This window comes from Gymnogyps californianus, chromosome 6 (genome assembly GCF_018139145.2).
Source record: "Gymnogyps californianus isolate 813 chromosome 6, ASM1813914v2, whole genome shotgun sequence".
NCBI lineage: Eukaryota > Metazoa > Chordata > Aves > Accipitriformes > Cathartidae > Gymnogyps > Gymnogyps californianus.
Window position 1 is genome coordinate 32,909,621 of NC_059476.1, and position 24,557 is coordinate 32,934,177.

The 24,557-nt window shown below is 38.8% G+C and overlaps 1 long non-coding RNA gene across 2 annotated transcripts in view; it reads right to left on the reverse strand.

Moving 5' to 3' along the window:
• LOC127018091 (uncharacterized) overlaps positions 1-24,557 on the reverse strand; it is a 288,464-nt gene that overhangs the window by 246,277 nt on the left and 17,630 nt on the right. The gene's annotated exons all lie outside the window — the stretch shown is intronic.

Below are 24,557 nucleotides of genomic sequence, written 5' to 3' on the forward strand. Positions count from 1 at the left end.
CTAGCTTTAGTGAAACCAGATTTTCTCTCTCTAATTAGCACCAATAAACTCTAATTAAACCAGTTTATAAAGATATGAACAAAAAGCACTTCTTTATCATCTTAATTGTACAGTGGGGTAACACACTGATTATTCACAAATCTCACCTCTTCTCCAAATTTACAAATGAAAATAACTGAACCTAGAGCCTCTAAACAAGATGAAATGTCTAAACAAACACAGTCAGTGAAAAGCAAAGGAAGAAAAAAAAATGTTTAAGATTAATTGCGACCCTGATGAGATTTTAGTTGTAGGTTGCAAAGAGAGGCAATAGGCTAGATCAGTGCTTTCCTTCCTTTCTCTACTTTGTCTCTAGCCTTTCTTAACCACAAGTTAATCTAGAGGAAAAGGCCTGAAACTGCTTTAAGGAAAGTTCTGTAAGACTTCTTCCACATCTATTTTGATCGAATCCTACGGAAGGTTACACCTGCTATATATTCTGATCAGCCATATGAACCAATTACAGATGTCTTACCACTTCCATGGCTGTTCAATGAGGAAGATGTGCATGCTACTACAAAACATCCAGATTCCCCCTCCAGTTTAGCAACGGATGCCTGTGACTGTGAGAAGGGGAATGGGCCTCAGAAGTGCGTAACTGGAATACATTTACCCTTACAAAGAGAACAGTAATTTTGTCTTGTCCTGACTGGCTGCTTCTAGGTCTCTGACTGATCCAACACAACTGAAGACATTCAGATTTGGAAAAGGAGACAAAAACCCCCATTAATTCAATGTAATCTGGTTAGAAAACCAAGACCCGAAAAGAACATTTTCTCCTGCCCTACAATGGATACTGCTGATGAAATCCTTGTCCTGAGAAACGTGAACTTACAGCAATGCAAATGCTTTTCAGTGGAAAGTAAAGCCAGTCAGAATTGAGACGCTTTTTCACATTTTATCAAGAATTCAAAAATCTGCCCACTACAGTGAAAAAAATCATGCTTCTTCGCAGCATTTTTCTCAGAAATAGACAACTCTGTCATAGCTACGTCTTAAGCAAGCAGGCAGGAAAAACTGAATTCCTAATCAGTATTATCACATACACCAGTTCTGAAATTCTTCCTATTGAAGGAACCAAAGGAACAAGCCATCCACTGCATGAACAGATAATAACACCTTAGACCATCAGCAAGAGGCCTCAAAAATAAACACTAGCCTTCTATAAGTCAGATTTTCACAAACCAATAACAGCCAGTGGCATAGGATAGTTCTGGTAAACGCAACTGGGAGAGGGGGGTGTCAATCCCCACGAGCAGGAATAAAATTTTCTCTATGACGTTTTCATAAGAGCTTCCGAGCATTTCACACTGTTCTCGTCAACTTGCAACTATTGTTGAAATTAATCTGCTGCTTTGGAAAGAATATTCTCAGAGACCAGGCTTCTCTTGTTTCACCAGAAGTGAAGAGAGTCATATTCCTGTATTCCTTGTGGAGGCCTCTATCCTCTTCATGTAACTCTCCTGACAAGTCCAGAGACCTGCCAACATGCCATTTTATGTGCTGGCACAGCTAATAATTGTAGTGTAGCTTTAGAACACATAATACATTTTTCTGAGATCAGAATTCCGTTATTAGAGAACTGAGGCATAGCTTCCCTTTTTTAATTTGAGCAGAGTGCCACGAACAGGTACAAACGTCTATGAACCAGCAGAATCCACAACACTCAAATTCTAGAAGAAAAGAGAATGAGCTTGTAACAGGCAGATTCTTTGAGACTGAGTTGATTGCATTACTATTTTTATTGACAAAACAAGATTAGTAGATGGAGGCCCTTAGCAGATTTAAAATATGTGGCTTTTAGAGATCTAAAACGGTGTTGCATAAATTTACGCTCAATTAATTCTTATCAGGTTGGAGATGAGGTCTACCCTACGGAGTAAAAGATGGCTTAAGAAGTGCAAACAAAAGATAATATTAAATGACAAATGTATGAGGTTTGGAAGCATCATTGCTAGTCCTGTTTAATACTTCTAATAATGATCAGGAAGACAGTAAACAGCATGGTAATGAAATGTCCAGATTAGAGGGATTAGAAACATGAACAGAAATTACCAGTAAAATGCAATTTGGAAAGTTACAGACTAAGACATCTGGAACAAAATAATCCAAAAAGCTGGCCTACACATTCTCAGTAGTAGGGAAAACTGGAACTTGATAATGTAATAAAGCAGTATATATACACATATATGTATTCCTATATAGAGAGACATATATGTACATACTATTTATATATATATTGGGACCAGATACAGACAGGAATTTTCTGACTGCAGTTGATAGGAAAACATGGACATTTTCAAGAAAGCATTTAGAAATTTCTCAAAACTGATTTTGTTTTTTAAAGAATATGTTATATAACATTTATTTTGCCTTTAAGATTGAAGGAAAGTTATGTAGTGCCATCAGCTTCATAATACAGACTAAACTTCACCCATGAGTTTATACCAAAGGTCCCAGTTTGTCTCTGAACTCAGTTAAATTTCCAGGCTCCAGCAGTGAAGCTACATGCTTATTAGTGAATTAATTTTTAGGACTCTAACTAGAAAGATAGCTGTGAATCAGAAGGAGTTCAGAGGAAAACAATGAAAAGGATAAAAAAAACCCAGAGTGCAATTCGTAGAAGAGGATTAAAAGGAGCTGAACACATTTATGACAGCTACAGGATAACTCAAAGAAAAGGGTGAACCAGCCTTTGGCTGTAGGAAGGGACTCTCAGTACCAGACAATCATAAAACAACTATTTCCCAGACTAATTAAGGCAGGGGGAACTTTAAAAAACAAACAAAAAAAAAACAAAAAACCTATTTCACTGTAAGATATTCTTGAATACAAAATACTGTCCCAAGTAAAGCTGCATTTTCAAGCATGAGTCAGCCAACCCAGAGTGAACGTATAAAATGGGACTTCTGTCACTAGAAGTTAGACTGATTGATTTCATAAGTCTGTCCATTAATAAATTAATTCTTGCAAAGACATTCATTTACTTAGACTAGTATGTCTTTAATAAAAAGAATATTTGTCTGCCTAGTGAAATGTCTTGGCTCTTCAGTCCTTTAACATACACATTAGCACCATTAACTCTCTGAAGTAACAGCAGTAAAACCTAATTTATTCCTAATTGTAAAGATAGAAAGAGATATACAAGAGTTTTCCTCGTGTTATAAATAACATAAGAAGGACCTAAGATAAACACAGAGCAGTATGTCAAATATTGCACGTGTGCAGATACACCAGCATAAAACTTGCACTGCCTCAAGCATCTGAACACAAGCAGCTTTTTCTCCCCCCCCCCCCCCCCCCCCCCCCCCCCCCCGCTGTAGTTCTGGAAGAAGCTCGATTTTAACTATTTCACACTTCCTGCTTTTTTATTCACCTATTATAAACATGACAGCTGAAAAGGTGAATGGAGAGGACTTGTTAGCTATCAGAAACAGTAATCCCACAAGTTAGTGCGGACTCCAAATCGGTGACACACAGGCATGGTGATAAATACAGAGGTAAAGTAATTTAACTCCATAGCCTAAGCAATGACATAGTAAAATGTCACAAACAAAATTTAGTCAAATAAGAAAGCAAATTTGAAACTAGAACTGCTATGTAAGTCTGTCAGGTTTTGCAGTTAAAGCAACATAGAGGTCACCTGGCTTTTCAGAGAAGAGTTCATCAAAAAAAGAAAAAGCTAAATCACATCAATTCATCTTTACATGTTGAAACAAAGCAGTATTTATACTCAGTCAATTGGCATAAATGCCTCTCCTGAAAAGCTCCCATCATCACCCAATTCGCTTATATCCAGCAGACCCTTTGCAGCAGCAGCCTGCCTCTGCCCTTTAGGGTCAGCAAAGCTAAACCATACAGCAGTTGGGTTTGTAAGTTATGTCTCAATGTTGTAATAATGCAACCACAGGAAATAGCTATTTGTTATAATTTTACTACTTTGACTTTTAAAATTTTCTGATTTGTAAAAACCACACAAGTAACATTATTAAAAGAGCACTTAGTTTAATAATTTTCCCTTAAAAAAAATCTAATTACAGTAGCTTTTCAGCAAGTTTTCAGCAAGCTGTAATTATTCCTTTCCTCTTCTGACTAATATTGAAAAGCAATTAAAAGAAAAAGACAAAAGATCGGTTAAAGGAAAAGATACCTGGTGAAATCAGTAGGTACAAAACCAGATTTTTACAGGATCGCAGGGGTTAGATTCACATAAAGATTTAGGGGCAGTTCCAAACATGGGATTTGAACTCATATCCCAGACTGGTGTGACTGCTATACTGGCGAGCCCTACCCCAGGTAGGCTTAACACAGGGTTTTGCCAATGAAACAGTGATAAAGCTTTGGGTCCCAAGTTGATTCATGCTCCACCAAGTTTGAGCAAAGGCACAGCTTGTCCTTCCTTCTGAAACATGACTCTGCACCTGACTACATGGACATGCTCTAATTCACCTCCAGGGAACTTGCATACTGAAATCAAGATTGTTGGTTTAGCTGAGGAGTCAAGCCACTCAGCGTTAGTCACTGCAGTGCCGAGCATCTTTAATTCTCACCCTTAGTTCCCCTTCACTGTTTCAGTTATTTGTATTGGTTGCCATGAGTTCACGATTAATCTAGGCAGAGTAATGAGAAGTTTCATAGGACAAGGCCTTCAGCTGCTCTAAAGCCACTGAAGGCAGACTCTTCATATGCCAAAAGGCACACGTGGAAAAAAAACAGTTAATATAATTTTAAGAGGTAAAAACCAGAGTTAACAGGTAACAGACCAGAGTTCTGTTTCAAACAGCATTTTAGGCTAAAAAAGGGAATAACAAGTGATTTCTGTAGTTATAAATTACATGATTTAAACTGACAAAAGAAAAAAATATCAAAGAGAAGCTACACTAACTCAAGAAACAAAACCATCTGTAAGCAGCATTCAGGTAATGAGAATCCTGTTCAGGTAGGGATCACTTGATTTATTGTGGAATAAGAACATAATCCCTGTAAGAGTTTGGGGAAAAAAAAAATAAAACCAAAATAAAAAAAATTAATCCTAGAAGCCTGATGTTTCTAGTGCATAACAGGATTTTTGAATGCGGTGCTTGATTTGAAAAGGAAACCCGACTCTGAGTTGCATATACTGGAAACACATGGCAAATCTGGAGAAGTAATGAAAGGCTGGCCAAGAGAGGCCAGTCAGACTCAGATAATTTGGAGTAAATAGATACCCTCGCCATGTTGTAAAAGTACTTTCAATAGAGAAAAAAACCCTGCTTGAGACTACAGAGATTACATTTCAGATTATGAAGAAACCCTACATTTATCAGGAGCCTAGGTAACACCAGCAATAATCAACTATTTTCTCTTTCCCTCTCCTTTTTCTGTACAGCTTATCAGTAACTACAGTGCCAAAGAGAGTCTTTTAGATGCTTTGGCTTTTGTCATCTAGTGCACACCAACTATTGGACCTGAGGTTCCCAGATGGTCTCAGCCCGAGTCCTTGGGGAAATCCAGGCCAGGAACTAAGTGGTTAAATTACAGTGGGAGGTAAACTTTTAGAACTTCAAGGGTTACACTCACACAAAAGAAACCGAAATGAAGTTCCATTTGCTGTGACTTACTGGATTTTGTCTCCTGGGCAAAAAGTCTTAGGTAAAGAAAATGTACTTTTCATGCATGTTCTCTGGTCAGTGAATTGTAAAGGGACCTGAGTCAAGGGCTCACAATCACAGAGTAATATGTACTGAAGTACATTTTGCCTATGTACATGCCAGTTTTTAAAACACATTAGCTTAAGCATTGTAGTTTCCACACTTCATAAATGCATCTTTTATCCTACTTTAAATCACTTCCACATTCAACAGCAAATGAAGGGCACGGCATTGTCCCATCTCTTCATAAGCACAGTCCTTTTCCCTTTAAGAAAAGAGAAGTGAGTACATGTCAAAGCCACATGGCTTCTCACCTACAACCAAGTGATTTATTTCCTCAAGAAAAATAGAGCAGATAAGAAAGGATGATCTATTGCAATGTGCTCCAGGAAGCTGTTACAGCAGTGCCCCAAGTAGCACTGACCTGTACTTGGTCACACCAGGTTTGTTATCACTGCCCTCAGAGATGAGCTGCATCTCTGCAAAGAGCATGCCTCGAATACAGGAGGTACTCTGACACATAGCATAGGAAGTACACCTGCTATTTCTGCCCATCTGCCCTGCAGAGAACAGGACCAACCAAGACCCCCTGCTGAAATAAATCTGGCATTGCAACCCAATGAGAAAAGCTTTTGACCAGAGATACAGCAAGCATGGGAGGAACGTTGCCTGCTTGCTTTCCAGCAGCTGAGAATAATTTGGGGAAGATTCAAGGTGAATAATTTGAAAATACTCTCTGAATTAAAAGGAAACAGCTGTACAAGAAGAGTTAAGAGGACCAGAGGAGATGTGAAAAGGCACCTAACATTTTAACACAAGATATTTGCGTACTTCTAAGAGTGAACCTAATCCACGTGTAAGTTGTCCCTGTAAATCTGCTCCCTCTGCCATAAAAGATGAGGTTCCACAGAAAAAAAAGCATTCATACATTAGAACTTTATCCCTTGAAAAGAGATATACATTGCTATCTGAATTCTTCAAGGAGACCAGGCAAAAGAAACTATTCTCTCACTTTTCTCAGCAATTCCTTCCACTGCAATGATAGACAGGGTTTTTCCCTCCTTTTGTTTTACTGCATGAGAACTAATATAAAGACTAAATTGAATGGAGCTGGTGGGAGAAGTTGTGGCAATGTGATAGGCAGGTGCACATGTCTTATCTCCAGAAAGCTCAGCACAAACAGCTTGATAAAGGCTGCTCACCATAGCATTGATATTCTGTCAAAATAAATAATATCTCTACCACAATAAGATGACAAAATCTTTTATGAATGAGAGCTATCTATAAGACCCTGCACAGAGGCCCCTATGTGGCTCTTCTCCACACGGAGATTCATGAGCACAGGTTTGCGACTATTGATTTACTGTAGCCTTTTGATCCCAGGCTGTGATTCCGTGAGCTCTCAGAAAGGAAGGACAGTGAGGTCCCACTGCTGACTGTGTGTGGGGCTTTTAAGCAATCTTTCTCTACTGCAGGCAAATGTATTGGGATGACCCAATAGATGGATATGTCTTGGGCCCTATGCTGAGTAAATAAGTGGAAGACGTTGCCATGGAGTAGATGCCGTATTTGCAAAAAGATATGAAAAGCATTAATGCCTATAATCTCTATGCATTTTTGGGAAACAACTATCCATCCTACTCAAATTCTAGAACAGAAGTTCTGCCTCAAAAAATGTCGCTTTCAATACAAGAAATGTTTCTTGTTTATTGCTCTATCATGATGTGTTACAAGATAAAGCTGAATAGCTATTATGAATCAGGTTCATAAATCTCAGGCCGTATTGGGACAGAATTACTAGGCAGGGGCATTACACCAGGTTGGGGTGAGGAAAGGGGAAAAGAAGTCTAAATTAAACTACAAATGCTTATTTTGTGACACTCCATTTAGATACTTGAAAAGTAAGTAGAGATCGAGCTGTGTTGAGAACTGATGCATGGTTATCTGATTAGGAACAGGGTTGTAACCCTTCCCATGCAAGGAAAATAAGTGCTGTATCATAAGGTGACTACAAGTCATTCAGAGACATCCTGCCTGAATCAATCAGCAGCAGATGACAAATTCTAGCAAGAAACTCACTGAAGTCTCCTCATTGTTCCTTCAAAAAGTTTAGAACTCTGTCTGCAAAGTAATTTAGCATTTTTCAGAATGAAAGCAGCTGTAGGAAGTTATTTGAAATCAATTCTACAATTGCATCCACTTATAAGACAGTTATCGTCTTTCTGTGACAAAAATGACTTGACCTTGAGCAGTACATGTTTTATTTGTGATATTAGAACTACAGAACTATTTCTGTATTGCCACAGGAAGGAAGTAGGTCTGATAGATGTTCATCCTTATATGCGTCAGGTTTTCAGCTACCCAACAACACAGCCAGAAGTTGACCAAGTTCAGCTCATTGAATTTTACCTACAGCATTACAGATATTCAGATAATACTGGCTATCACAGTTTGTTCCACTTTCATTCTTCCGTTCATCGTGTATTAGAAACAAGTCAGTTATAAGACAATATATAGCTGGTACTTTATATACTGAACACACTCTCACCAAGTGTAAATAGGCATAGCGCTCTCATTTGAGAGACTTACATGAAAGCACACAAGCTGGAAATCTGGCCTATAGCCTCCAAAGCAATTGAAATACATGAGGGTGCTTTGAGATGAAATGTGGTTTCTAGAGAAAATAGAGCATTTTGTTACATACTAGAGCAGAGCAAGCCCAAAACTAATGATGTGCATTACTTCCTGGGATTTAACAGCTCCTTAACTCAGCTTCTTTTTAATGTTTATAGGTATCCTCTTGGCCAGACTGGGCACTTCTGAGCACTAGCAATGAAGCAGTGGTAATGAACTACAGAGCAGAAAAAAGTCAGTGAGGTTGTATTTGAATCTCTTGCAGTTCCACCTACCACAACATTAAATCAAAATAAATGGATTCTCTTTCTGTTCAGTGGGATTTGCCCATCATTTATCCTTTGCCTGTAAGCCATTAGTAAAATATGAATTGACCCATATTAATTTTTGAGGTTTTTTTTTTTAAGAACAGTTTCTGTGTTTTTTCTCCATCTGTCAGTCTAGCATCCCCCAGCCTTCCATGAATTCTTGAAAAGGAGTCTCTATCCACAAGAAAATATAACAGAAGGGAAAAAAAAAAAAGATTATATTATGAGATTGATTAGGCCAATGAGTTCCACAGACTTCTCACTGCCTAGGCAGAGCAAGATGGTAGAATTTCAGGGTCTCAACAACTTTGGGTTGCCAAGATGGGTATAGAGGCCTGGAGCAGCTGAAGGTAAAAAACACAGGTAAAAAACATGAGAAACGTGTATTGGAGAGAAGACTGCATGGTGACCTATGGATTTCTCTAAGTATCACTCTCAGAAAAGCATGCCACAGGAATCAGCTACAAATCTCCAGTCCAAGATTGGAGAACTAGGCATTTAAACATTAGCAAAAATAAGTTTCCTGCTGTGCTAGGAAAGTACACCCCCTCCTGTGCAAGTTGCTCCTCGCACCTTTCTGCCAACCCTGTTAATTACCAGCTGAGAGCAAAGGCAAGACAACTCCAGTGTGGGATGTACTTCAATTATTAGAGGTTGGGCTCCTCCAAGTTTCCTATTACCAAGGACTCTGCCTTTCTCGCTTTATTTCTTCCTAACTACCCTGTTCTAATTTATAGCTTTGCAGTAGCAACACTGTAGTTAAAACCGAAATGGCACTTCCACTCTAAACTTCTATTTTATTCCTTTCATTTGAGTTCATTACTTCAGTTACCATAAAAATGTGCTTTCTGGCAATCCCTGTCCTCCTCCTCCCCCTCAGCAAAAAATATTTGTCATTCCCCAAGGACACTGGATGGCTGATCCTGTGCTCTCTCTTTCATAGCCTGTAGATTTGTCTTCGATGACAGCTTCTGGAGGTAAAAGCCCACAAGGATACCGCTGTAGTGTTTGCCTAGGAGAGAATTTGAGTTTTCAGAGAATGTAAAGGAACGTATATTTGCCCTATATGCATAGTAGAAGGAAAGAGGAGGGGCTTTGACCTCTGCCCTTACAGCACTTTACTTCTCTGCTTCTATTTTGAGGTTTCTTAGATCCCCAAAGGACCTGTCTGCAAATTTTACAAGAGATATGCATCAAAGTCAGTGTGTATGACAGTTACATTAGAAGTCGCACAACCAAAAGTCTCGGGCTGTACTTACTGTGCAGGCTCCTCAGAGACCAATAGGGTAACTTTAGGCACAGCACTATTACCCTAAAGAGAAAGCAAAACAAGCCTACAAGTCTAAGACCTGTAAGCTCCTCAAGTCCGTTCATCTGTTTGATTAAAGATCATTGAAGGAGAGAGACAAGACGAAGCAAGCTTTGTTTCTATAAAACCACGTGGTCCATCAAGAGACTTGTGGGAGCAAGGGCTATTGAAATTTCAGAAGGGATAATTGCCCCGCCTCAAGTTATGGTGATGGGAATTTGTCAGCTTTATTAACAGGTTTTATTTTGCATAAGCATTCAATCCTATTTCATAGTTTTCCCAATATCATTTTAGATACCAAACCCACATTTTCTTATTAACCTAAGATTTCCAAAAGTGAACTGAGCTTAATTTGATTCAACAATCCATAAAATTCATAAACGTTTGCATGCATACATATGTGAAATACTGCAAAATCTCCTGCCCAGTGGAGAAAAATGGCTGCACTAACCTGCCCACCCAAAATTAAAAAAAAAAACAACTTCAAAATTGCCCTATTTGTCATTATTTATTTTCAAAAGTGCCAGTTCTTCAAATATTTCTCCCAGGGTTTTTTTTGTTTTGTTTTAATGGCATGGTAGGAGTCATGGCAGAAATGGGATATGAAGCAAGAATGGGTGAAAATCTTGAGGTCAAATGCAAATGGTGAATAAGAGGTACTCAACCAGTGGTAGGCTATGTACCCCACAAAGTAGTAGGTAAATCGGCTTTTCTCCTTTTTCTAAGGCTGTACTTCACATTCAGCCTGTGGGACTAAAAAAAAATGTTGCTTCTCAGTGCTAGCTGCCTTTGAACAAGAAGAAAAGCTGCCTCAAACTGGTTATCTCCATGACACAGGTTTTGAATTGTCCTCTGATGCATCTGTGTAATGGCCATTCTGTGGGAAACTAGAGCAATTTTAAAGATAGAAATATTATGGAGGCTTTTTAGCTTGGCTCACACATGCTTTTTCAGAGTGCGGGGGGAAAACAACACCACATTCTACCAATTAGTTCTGCCCACTCTTCCTCTTTTCATTTATAACAATTTAGAATCTCATTGTTATTATACAATTGGTTTCTGCTGATGAAATAGGTCAGATAAGAGGATTTTTAGATTTGCTGACTACCGCATCAGTTCAGTGAGTGCTGTGCATAACAGTCATACTATATAAAAATCAATAAATAATTACAGCATAATGGAGATGCCTATTAATGACTTAAATTATAGATGATGTTTTGTGACTCAAGTGGTGTCTTCAGGGCACCTTTTTTCTTGTTTTACTTGGGATTTTGAAGGGCAAAACCAAACATGAATGCAATGATACCAATTGCAAATTTTGCAATCAGAGCTTCTGAGACCATCCTTTGTCCATCACAGATAATGTAGCCTCTGGCATCTCCAAATTAAAAGGAGATACTGTTTTTCTTCAGCTTTAGCAGGGTGTACAAGCCAATTTTAATCAACTCAGTGTCTCTTGGCTGTAAGAATGGAAATGGGGCATTGATCTTCCCATCCTCTTCAGTAGAGGAAACATTCTTTCCACTGGGACTTGATTAAAACACATTTCCATCACAGAAAGGTCTGTGAAGTAGAAGAAATATATTTCAGAGCATATTTTTAGGGTGTTTTGTAAAAATAGCCTCCTCTTTCAAATAAATTGAAGGAAAATAATTTCTTTCCACAACACTCCAAGGAAAGGTTCTGAGATGTCTAGCTTGGGTAACACACAAGAGATGCAGCAGCTAGTCTCACTGCTGCCTGTCCTGATGCTAGCTGTGACATCACAGTGACAGTTAGGAACGTTTCTGCAGCCCAGAATCTTCTACAGTTAGGAACATTTCTGCAGCCCAGAATCTTCTGCAGTTCAAAGGCGTCTGCTTTTTGTTCTGAAACAGGTTGTAACAACTGGAAGCAAGAGGCAGTCCCAGAAACTCTTAAAAGTCTGCAGACAAACATCCTTCAAGGAAAAAAAAATCAAGTTTACATCCCTTAGTGAAACTTCAACAATATGTCCCTAATTCTAGTGAGAACCTATTACTTCTGCTACTTCTGAATGGCTCAGTCACAGATTTCATTTATTCGTGATAGAAGCAGAACACAACATGACAGCAAAAGCAGAACAGAGAAAACAAAACACCTCTAATTGGATTCTCTGCCAGTGGTATTTTTGCCAGGTAAGAATCAGTGTAAAACAGTCTAATTTACTGAATACAATTGACCCACAATTTTCTGAGCCATGAATGATTTTTCCATGGAAGACATCAGTTCCAGGATAATCTCAAGGCTCTCACTCCCTTAAGTGTCTGAACTAACTAGATCTTCACTAGAGAGCAAAATGCTAATTTACCCGTGCAAGATAGTGAGGAGGAACGAGAAGTAAAGAAATAATGTGGAAAATGAAGAAAGGGGGAAAAAAAGGAAAAATTCTATCTGTATTCTGTAATGGAAAAGACCTAATAGATATCTATGAAAGGAACCCAAGAACAAACTTGACACCTGTGATACCTGAAGATTTAAAGGTCCTTGTCCTCAGCTTGATGTAAAAGGGAAACCCACTATGTGCAAACATTAGGCATCACATACCACCCGGCAGCACCAGGCACTTAACATGTTTAACAAGTTCTTCTGCAGCAGAGATGGCATTGTAGCCACAGGAGGGAAACTTCTCATGTATCATGTCAGTCCTGGAGCTGTGCTGCCTAGGATTTTTATTAACCGTTTTCTTGATGGAGATTTTAAGGCTCCCCTGGGGTACACTGCATTTATGGACAGGCTTCCCTTGCTTCAGATTTGCCTTGACCTGTTCATATTTACAAGTTACTTTTATACCCATCTCTGCACTGCAGTTCACTGTTGCTAAATTACCAAGGTAACAAGATTCTTTAATATTCAGAATATGTTTCCACCAAGTTGTTACAGTCTGTTTTTCATTCCTGCCATCAGTCTCTTGGCCTTCTCACTAAGACTCCTATTTCCATCTTCTCTCCTGTACCAAATAATATTTTTTATATATATCAAACAGAAAAAACTGCAAAAAAAATTACATCATCCACCTAGCAGAAGTGTCTGATGTTTTACAGTGTTAATAAAAGAACCTCAGACCTTTACCCCAGAGTGTTTTTTCATAAGCCAGTCTGTCCAGCTCCAAAAGCAGAGGTAGTAATGTCCACATTGCTTGATCACTGAAGTAACCAGACCCCAGTAAACATGTTGCAATAACACATTGTTGTCCTCCAGTCCCCTGAAGAACAAGTCTCACAGGTGACTGCAGCCAAACAAAATCCCTCCCTGCCCCAAGACAAAAAAAGTCTGCTGAACAGCACCAGGCGAGGAGTATTAGCTCAAGACCAAGCTGTCACCGAAACCTCCATGCAACTTCCGTGTCAGCTGGCTCACCGCTTTGGGGATTTGCTGACTGGGACTCATGCCACTTTGCTGAATTTTACATAAGAAGTTTGCAAGGATCTTTCCAGCTGGGAAAGAAGAAAAAAAACAAACCCAAACCCTCTAGACTTAACATAGAGAAAATTTATGCTTTGACTTTAGTAAACAATCATGTTTAAAATGACTGGTTCCCTGTTAGGTGTGCAGGACAAAAGGGCTTTGCCTGCCACCATCTGGCTCAGGGTATACTTGCCTTGCCTTTGAGTCAGAGCAAAGAAGGGAAGGGAGTTCTTGTTCAGAGAAGTAACCTTAGACACTTGTAAGGTAACAGTCCTGCAGGTTCGGAGAAAACTCTCAGCCTGGTACTGGTTTTGTTAGTATAATTGCAACAGAAAGTCTGGGTGATCCCCTGACAAGCCCTGCTATCAGAGCTCACAAAGGAGCTTTCCATGAAAAAAAACAAACGCTTCCTTCTCTGAAGCCAGACACCCTTTTCTGATCCATTGATCAAAGACCTTGCACTCTTCATTTGAAGCCCCCAGTAAAATAGCACTAAATATCAAGAAAAGAAAAAAAATGTATCTACAGCTTTTCATTAAATAAAAAGTTAAAAATAAATCATTCCGGCCCTTTTCCTTCCCTGCCAATATCGTTTCTAATGTTAATGTGTCCCTGTTTCCTGACTGACTTCTTTAAGTGAAAAAAAAACCAACAAGGAATGTACACATTCAAGTAATAGGATGCCTTTGTCAGTTCATTCAAAATGTGCATTTCTATTAAACAACCAGGCCTTTTCCTTCACGCCACTGGAATGCCTGATTTTACTCAAACTGCTACTGTCCGTACACACACAAACAAACAAGTGATAATTCTCCTTCCTTTTAAGAACTGTGCCTACCCACTGGCTCACAACAGACTTGGTTCCACAGCAAAAGCAGCAGTGCGACAATATTATAATGTATGCCAGGTCATTATTCAAAATGTTGCAGATAATTCCCCCATCATTTCCATGTTCCTGTGCAAGCATGCTACAGTCTTTCTCCTCCTACATAAGGCTGTAAAACAAGAAAAGATTACTGCAATCCTTTTCGTCCCATGTCACACAAACACTAATCTCCTTGCTATATCAGAAGCAAATTTCTATCTCTAAATATCAAATCTAACTTAAGAATAAGTTGCAACAGCCTTCATTGTATTGGTAAATAGTTATGTAAGCTACTTACATATATATTTAAGCACAAACACCAATGGAAGATCGAAGTTCTAGGCTGTAATTCAATCTTTGGGTTCTTGCATTTATAAACCACTCAGAAGCACGCTCCCTTTTTATGAAATTTAGGAATTGACTATAGACTGGTATACCACTGCTTGATGTGCTTGAGTGTCTATGCTAGTCTTGACTTCAGAGGCATCTTAGCATTTGAATGCTTTCAGAGCCCCTTGTGAAGATATTTAAGTGACCTGAACACATAAAAGCAAACAGCTAAGCAAGTAAGTGGAGGAACAGGAGGCTGCCCAACACCCTAGCAGCACCACAGATCCTAACCAGGTGGAAAACATTCTGGCTGGAATCAGAGACAAGACATGGGCCTGGGACAGAGCTCAGGTCAGCAGACAGCATAGGCCCTTAGCTGAATTACAGCCTTGACTGTGGCCTTGGAGAAGGCTGAACCTTTGGCCTCTGACTTTTTTTTTTTTTTTTTTTTTTTTTAATTAAACAGAGCCAGCACATCTCAGAAGCTTTTTTTATGAATTAAATTCAAGCCTGCAGGGGTGGTTCAAATGTCAGGCTGCAACAAAAGCAGGTAATTACATGACACAGTAACAAAAAGCCCTTCTCTTATGATCTCAGAACCGAAAGTGGAGTAATAGATACTCACTTTCAGGGCAATGGTAAGATTGTAGTCCAAGACAGAAAGCTTTGTGAGAAACTACCTCATGTTTTGCAAAACAGAGGGATAGTCTCCATAAACAGGTCTCAGTATTGCAGAAACATTGGGTATTCTTCCCAGGTACCTTCAATCTGCAGCATAGCACAGGGAAATATTAACCTCACTCAACCAAAGTACTAACACGAGACTAGAAAAATGGAAGTAATTGTTTCCCCTGTGTTCTAGTTTGACATTGTTCCATTACTTGTCTTGTATTATTAAAAATATCTGTTTGTACAAATAGCTATCACAGTCACAAGGAAGTTGGGAATTAGGGCGAGGAGGCTGTCAGAACACAAGCTTAGCAGTTGTGTTGGGTTTGAGGAGATACCTGTAACTTGGAAACATCCGTGTGGGAGAGCTGCATTTGCAAACTACTCATGTGGTACTGAGGACTATTAGAAGATGTAAATCTGCAGAGAGCCTTCATCTTTCTCTAGACTTCCACTTCATCATGACTAATCTTGAAGGAATATTAATAATACATGTCTTAGGACTTTTCCTAGTAAAAAAGATCAAATTTCAACAGAATTTTTGCAGCCCAAGTGCACTTTTCACATCAGACTGAATTGGAGGCAGACAGTCAAGGGAAGAGACAGTATCAGGTCAATGGAGGACAGCTTCCAAAGCACAGCAGAAGAAGAAATAGAGTCTCAAATGAAAAGCCAAGGCCTAGAAATAATAAATATAGGGTTAATACATTTACACATAAGCTCCATTTCCTGCCAGTCCCTGAAGCCTCAATGCTACCACTTTATTCTTTAATGGATGTGAGAATTGTCAGTATAACACCCCATTTCCGCAATGGACATTATGTTGGACTCAAAGAGAAAAAAAAAATGCTTGTAACTGTAACAAGGGACAACAACTGTCTTGTAAGAACTGCTGAAATAACAGAGGACTGTCTGTACACAGCAAAGGGCATGACAGGTTAAATATTTTCATAAAATATAGGACGATGAAGAGGAATGAAGCAGAGAAAACACATCTGGAGTCCAGCAAGTAGTGCTAAACCCAGTGAATAACCATCTGGCACGTGGAATTCAATTTCTATTAGCAAAAAAGGCAAGGAAGAGGGGACTGCATTTTCCCTACAATGGGGCTACTACAGAGAAGAATTGCTAGACATTGGACAAATTTCCACCTAGTATAAGAGTCTTAAATGCCATCTAGTGTGAGTAAAATGCAGAATAAGCTGGCGATGGATCATGACCCAATAAAATTACTAGGTGTTTTGCTATTAGCTTCGGCAAGGTAAAGATTTTATCCATGGAATGATGATGTCTAATAGAACTACACTGAAAGACATACATCTTTTCATAACAGAACTGAACACATTAATATGCAGTCAACAAAAGTCCACCCCAGACACTGCACATTCAAGTTCAGATTCAACCTTTACCTCAAGGTTGCCGCCTAAAGGCAGCTTTACCTCAAGGGTTAAAACTAAACTTTTTCATACAACTTCTTCCTTAGGTATGACCATATTTCATATAAAGACAAGACCTGAATGTGCACCAGCTTCCTCCTTCCCCACTAAAACCCATACCCTAGATCCCAAAGAAAGATCCAGCAGTGGGGCCAGACAGAAGTCACAAGGTGTTTCAACTGGGTCCCCATGCTGCAACATTCACTGTCAAATCAATTCAATGCAACAAAATTAAATGACTCCTTGTTCACCAGAACAAGTAAGACTTCATAAATCTGGTCCAGTGGTACTACTCAGAGAAAAAAAGGTACTGGGGATCCAGTTTTCGTGGATGTTTCTGGAGGGCAGTTACTGTAAGTGTTTTTTGTAAGCTGAGGTTTTAGTTTCTTTAAGCAAGCCTTGCTTGTATTTATAAAAAAGCTGCAGTGCATGCACTTCACTTTCCAGGGAAAAGGTGAGGAAGTGCAAACAGTAGATCAGGGTGCTGATGGTTCAGTCTCTCAAATGACAGGTTCAATACTCGAATCTATAATCAGTGAACTAAAACAGAGCATGGAGAACAGTGAGCTCATCTTCTGTCCTAGAGCTTTGTTTGCTGTTATGGAAGATTGTCTACTTTTTGCTCGTTTGTTTTCAGGAATTTACTCTTTAATTTATCATTTTTTTCAAAAGTTTATCTTCAATTACTTAAAACTGAAAAGATATCCTTTATGCAACTCATCATCCTTACTCTCAGCTCAAGGGAAAACTTATTTCGAAAGACTGCTGCTTACTGGGTTTGAGACAACTGATAAAAAAAGGATCATTCATTATTCAAATACATTTTTCAGATGACAAGGGTTTTGATCCTTTCCTCTGGTTTTGTACAGCCATTTATTCCTGTGCTGGAATACATGCTGTGGAGCATGCAGGACAGGGAAATATTAGACCTGCGCTATTTTGCTCTTGGAAGAGAGAACAGAATTAGATTGTGTGGAAGAGATGTTTCTTACATACTTATCAAAATGTAATTCTGTGTTAAACAGATCTTAACTAGCTAATTCCACTCTACTTCAGTAAAATTAAGGCAAGAAGAAGTGTGGCAATTATGGAAGTGCGGTTTTGTTTGCTCTGTTGTAAGATGACACAGAGCTGTCCTAACCTGCTGAGCAGTTTCTCTGAACTTTGCTCTTTGGGCAGCAGTTTTTGGAAGAAAAAAAAAAAAAAAACCACCACCAAACTGTTGTCAGGTAAAAGAATCCTGTCCAGCTCTTACCGAAGTGTTTTTATCTTCCCTTCTGGCAGATCTGTCTAACATGTTTTACAGTGTTACTCCGTACCATTCAAACAAATCCCAGGGAAGTAAATGGTACCTTCATCTTTATTTTTACCATCCAAAGAAGATTAATGGGCCCAGCTGACTTCTTGTTCCCCCACTCTCTGCCATTCTCTCAGTTTAAGAAGCTTGTGTAAAAGGAAAGATTTTTCCTAGTAGGTAGATTTCAGCACCTCAACATACCACATTTAATTTGAATTTTCTAACAAGCATTCTTTGTTACGACAGATCATTCAAATAAACCATCTGCCCTGACCATCACCACATCTTTTACGACTTACTTCTCCCCTCTGTTATCGTTAAGTTATTGTTGCTACTACTGAACTAAAAGAACAGGAATACAGAGTTGCACCTGTGATCTAAGAGCCACAGAAGTTAACAACAGAGCCTGTAGTCCAACACACACTTTGAAAGGTGGAGCTTTGCTTTTCTCACTGTTCACAGCTCTTTGTTTCCCCCTTGCAGTGCACCAGAAGCCTCCATCCTATGAACTGGTCAGGGAAAGGGTATGGTTGAAACCTCTGCCAGGAAGAAAGGGCATTTGAGTTGTGAATAAGTCATCTGTAGTGGGAAGAGGGTCAGGTCCGCCCTACTGAGAGCAGGAACACAAGCTTAACATGATCCTTAAAGTACAAGCTGAGAAACTAGGGATTCTTAATGCCATCACATCATCCCCACTCCATGTTTTACATTAGTAAGTAGGGATGTAAATGTATGTAGGACATACATTTAAAGCAGTATGTCCTACACAGTCAATTTACAGTGCAGCTAGAGCAGAACATATACATCCAGATAACACTTCTAGCAGGATATGATCTCAAAAGGTGACTTCTGGTAAAGCAAAATGATCAGCAGTGGAGCTACTTAAGAAAAGACATATTGCTCTTTCCCCACCCCAAAAGAGCTCAGCTTTACTGATTCTGAGAACCACGTTGCTATTTCATTGACATATCATGTACTATAAGGAAAAGAGCTAACTGAAAACAAAAATAAACTCACTGGTAAATTGCTTTTCTGTACAAGTTCTCAAGGAAAGAGAGCGCTGCAGAAAACAAATTGAAACAACAGATAAGCCAAGATCCCAACAGCATCCAACTCCATTCATCTCTGCTAACGTAATGGAAAAAGGGCTCCTTTCCTAAGGTGGATCAGGATGTGACAGGTTAGGAAGAATGACAAAGTGGAAAGCTCTTAAAATCCCTCTGTTTGTTCTCATCTTCATCCAAATCAGAAAGAAAAAGTGTGCTAACAAAGCGCCGCACTGTATGGCTGTCTCATCTTGTAGGCAGCAAGGCTATTTGAAATGGCACTTGCTTCTGTCACCTCACCTTCAGTTTCCACAGGGCTACAGTTGTGGCAGTTACAGACTTGCACCAAGTGTGATTTGAATGGGCCCAGAATTTCACCTATTCACACCATCTCTACTCTCCAGTTAGAGAATTATTACTTTTGTCAGCCTTTTGATTACCTCCAGCAGCTCACGATGGGACTTCTCCCCTCCCCGACAATTCCTACCAAGCCACAAGCAGAACTTGAGATTCTCTGATGGACAGAGAAGTTACCCCAACAATGCAAGCATGAGATTGATTGCTCAAAGCTACAGTTGTATCAAGAAACATAAGCTAATTAACTGAAGAAATTATGTGTTTGCTGCAAGCAGAAGTGTATCTCCAAAGTTTTACGAGGGGAAGATTTTTCCCTAGGATAGTGAAGAGTCAGTGAGACGCTGTGACATCTTTACTCCATTTTGGATGTTTCCTTGCTCAAAAGAATTCACAATAACATCTTTCAAGTACTCGGGAAACTCACCATGAGAGACAGGGGTGTGAAAATCTGGTCTGCAAGAGGTCTAGGAGGAGAAATGAAGGACTACACAACTTCTTACCCACTGCAATGCAGTAAGCGGACACAAGCGACACTTCTGCGGCTCTCTTACAGTATATGCTGTATTTAGTTGTAAGATTAACAGCAGTTATGTATTTATTTTAAATATGTTTTTGTAACACAAAGTACTCAATGCAAAAAGGCACACATCAGAAGAGCACAGCTGAAGCAATGCAGAAAGCAGCAGTTAGGCAATGGAAGTTTTCTCTATCTCAAATCTCTTGCTTCATGTCATATAGAAAAAAACAAAAGCTTAAACATTTTGAAGACAAATTGCAGGTGGGAAGGCAAGGAGGGATTACTTTTATTCTTTTTTGACTAATCAAAACGTTTTTGCAGGAGAACTGGAAAACCTTATTTTGATTTTTACTTCTCCAGTCTGTATCAATATATCTAAAGACAAAACATTCAAATAACAGCAGAAAGAAAATAAAACGCCGTTTGGGAAACATTGAAATAGAATGTTGCAACATCAGATTGTTTTTATTTCTTCTCATCTAAAGTGATATACCAGTGAATCAACACTATTTCACAGAGCATTTCACTGCAGACAGAGCTGCACAGGCTGAGCCAGGACTCCGTGCAAGTTTCTCTGATGAAAAACCAAGTCAAAGGATTCCTGCCTGACTGGACTTTTTTTTCTCTTTTTTAAAAACAGCCGAACACAACAACTTTTTGATGTTCCATTTTGGTAAATTTCTCTCACCAGGAAACAAAATTCTGCACAGAAAAGCTGGAAGATTACTTATTTAGCATCTGAAACACAGGAAAAGAACACTCTTTCTGTTCAGTATTATAACCAAGAGCGAGATTGCTATTGGCTTCAGTAGAGCTTGGAATAGTTTATACAAAGTGATCAGTGACTCTTTTAGTGACAACTTTTTAAAAAACTCTAAACTTATTCAGATCTACAGTTCTAACCATCCTCGCAGCCATGGGACTACTCCTCTAGCAAGGTTGTTTTAAACAAATGGCAATAACCCAGCTATGCAAAAAATAGTTGAGAACTACCTGCTATGTTGTATAGGTTGCAGCACATAATCATCTATCTTCCCTGTGCTGAAAACACAGCAATGATTATATAGCACTCATTTAAGGTATTTGAATTGCAGAGAGATGTTACACATCAAAGTAATCAAAGGCAGTTTAGGTAATGAAGTTGACACAGAATGGAACATTTCCCAAAGAAACATTTCATTTGCATGTAATAGAGCTATTTTAAGTTAATTTTGACATTACATCATGATAACAACACTTGTTGACATTTACAGCATTTCAGTGACAAGCCTTTTTGCGTTGTGATGAATTAATCTTTTTTTTTCCTATAAGCAATAAATATAATTACATTTCATAAAGAAAAAAACCCCAAAATGCTAAACACACAGCTATTCTCACTACTATATGGAAGATGAATTGGCTGTCTGAGCAAGTATGCCATAGGACACAACCTTCAGGAGCCTGAGAAGTTAATAAGAGGAGGCATTTTGAAAGATAGTTCTGCATAGCTGCACATACAGGGAAACTGTGATTTCAGACAAATACCACCATCGTCTGTCATTTGACAGAAATGCTTCCTTTGTTTCTTGTGAGTTATCTCAGAAATATTATTATAAGCCATATATATTCTTTACTGCAGATGCAGAGGCCAAAAAGCCAGAGCCATTGAGGGCTAGCAAACGTGAAGAGGAAAAGGCACCCCCACCCCAAATCAGCAATCAGCTGTTTTAAGAAACCCAAAGCAGTAAGAACGAGCTCCAGACAGAGAGGAGGAAAGGGGAAACCAGTCCCTGTAGATCATTGGCACTTCCTCTTGTCCTGGTCACCATCTCCTGGCTCAACACAGAAGAAAGGCTGCCAAGTGTCAGTCACAGGACTGAGAGCTTCTTCCTTTGTATTCAGGGAGCATAACGGTATAGGGGATCCAGGAGAAATCTACACTGGAACTTGGGCAGAAAAGGAGTATTCCCAGTCTTTTCCCTTTCGAGTTTTATTCAAAATAGGAAAAGTCTAGTGTATGCATATGTAAACATAACCACAGAAAGATACAGACAAAGCAGGATATTGTCTCTTCTGTTAAGTTTTCCAGGAACACACATCCCTTACCTTTCTGTGCTACAGCATGAAAGAGTAACTGGTCCAATTAAGCCTTGGACTGAAACATAACAACTCCTGAAACATTTTCATTTATACCAGTAGATGAGAAGCCTTATCAAGGTACACACACATAGATCTCTCTCCTTCCCTCAGAAGTTCCCTTTCCTAATGCTCATTAATTTACTTTTTATATTAAACTCTCATCAGTCACAACATCCAATGAGCAGTTTCAAGGTTGAAACAAAATCCTTATTCTACAGAGCATGTGGAAAAATAACATACCACTTGCACCGCAAAAGAAAATTACATTCTTGCTCTCATCCAAGTCTTTCAGTTGTACTCTGTCTTAAGGCACGAGTCAATTTAACAAAGGTAGAAATCTTAATTTACATGGAGAAATGTAAATCAGTGTGTTGGCAGATATGTATATGGATATACATAGATTAAACCATGACCAGGAACAGCTCTCAGATAGGATGTCTGCTGGCAAAATTGGGTAAGATGGTCTTGCATATTATCTGGCTTTGCTATGTTTAACTCAAATCAGTAAACATTTATATCTCCATTTCATCGAATTAATTTGCTAATGAGGAAAAGCATAACTCTCATGAAGATGAGTATTTGGTTATCCAAAGTTTCTACACTGAAGACAGACCCAATTTGTGAGAAAATGCCCAAGTTCCCCAAACACAGCCAGAAGCCCCCATGTTTACAGATCACTTGAAAAGCTGCCAACCATGTTAGTGATTTTCTAATGATTTATAATTCCTTCTAGGAGATATTTAGCCATTTAATTGGCATAACAAAAGCAAGCTATCAGTTACCATGCTTATCAAATGTCAGTTTGGTCTTTGTTGTAATTGATATCTAATCAACACGCAATCACATTGTTTGATACCAATTAAATGTCTAAACAGTTCTTTCAACATTATTACCTTAATAAGATGGTAATTATGTGCTCAACATTTCAGTAATTTTTGAGATAACATCCTGCAGACCATATCTACCTCCTTTATACTTGCAGAAGCTCAGTATGCTTAGACATCAATATTTAATTACTAATGACTGCCTTAATGCCTCTAAGCAAACCACTTATGAAATGATTGTAATAAATAACAAACAAGATGAATTTGTTTTAAAAGCTTGTAATTTACACTTAAGAAAAGAAAACTTGCATGAAATACACACAATGATTGGCTTTGACCGACAATTTCCTTCTCAAATAAAAGGGTCAGTAGCTCATATGCCTGGAAGTAGTTGCAAAAACACTGTTGTATATAAAAAAAGACAAAAGTTGTGCAAGTCTACAGCACCTGCTTTCAGTGTAAAAAAAATGAAGAAACAAAGGGAATAAATTTTGTCATGAAGGGAGGAAAAAGGTAAGACACAGGGAGGAAAAAAGGAAAGGTACCTTGCGAGTCCCAGCAGTCCTGGTTCCCAACAATACCATTGTATCAAGAAGGAACAATCTGCACAAGCACTGTAAGGGAGTACTGTCTCTCCCCTACACTAAACATTTCGTTAGCACCTTACCTGTAGAGCTATTTACTATTCTTTCAAAATATCTTCCTCCTTCCCCCTCATTTTTCAGTGTTTACCATTTTGCATCTACCTCAAAATGAGATGAAAAAGAAGCTACTGAATGTGATTTTTTGTTCTTTTTTTTTTTTTAAAACAAACCCCAATAATTCCACCCCCACCACAGAGCTCTACAATCTTGAATACGAGATATGAAGAAAAATCATAAGAACTTGGGACAAACTCTTCAGGCCCAGATTGCTCCCAATTCACACTAAGCAGCTCCCCACTTTATCTGTTACATGGCTGATATTCAGCAGTGATTAGTATTGAAATAGCAGCAAGGCTAATTATGGATCACAGAAAAGATCTTTTCAGCAGAGTGTGATAGTACATCAGGAAAGAAGCCAAGTATTGATCTCATTTAATGGCAAGTCCAATCACAGGGTGTAAGAACAGGTCTGTGAATATCTGCATTGAAAACGCCTTAGGTGCAATTGTTGTTCCTTGCCCTACATTTAAGTCCAAAATGCGGTCTTTCTGTAAGCCCCTCTCCTCCAGACAGGAAAGCCTGCTTTGTAGCGCATGCTGCACCTTTTGAAAGGGCTTGTTCAGATGAATGGAAGAAGTTTTCTAGGAGGGGAAAGGTTTAGCAACTCTCAACTTTGAAGGAGGCTTCCTGCAGCTTCAAGACATACCGTCCAAATAGCAACCCAGAGTAACCTCTCCTACTTCAGAACTGAAATGGTTTGAAAATACACAATCAAAAAAGCCCTTAGACTGAAAGGGAAAAGGGAACAAAATCAGAACAGCTTTGGATTAAAACCAAACTCATTATTTTTCCTAGAAAAAAAGTGGAATAGATGCATGTTTACAGAATGCATTTTTACACCTTCTTGCAGGGCTGAGTAATCCTGTATCAGAGGTTTTCTATGGAGAAGAAAACTTATGGCAAAACTGCTTTCTAAAGGATGCATTCCCTCTCTGTTTGGTAAAAAAAAAAAATTAAAAAATCTGTTTGTTCATATCCTTTCCCATTGTGGTCATTAATAGCACCTGAGTAGCTGCAGGATGAATTGCCATTTTAGTAGAGTGCTACA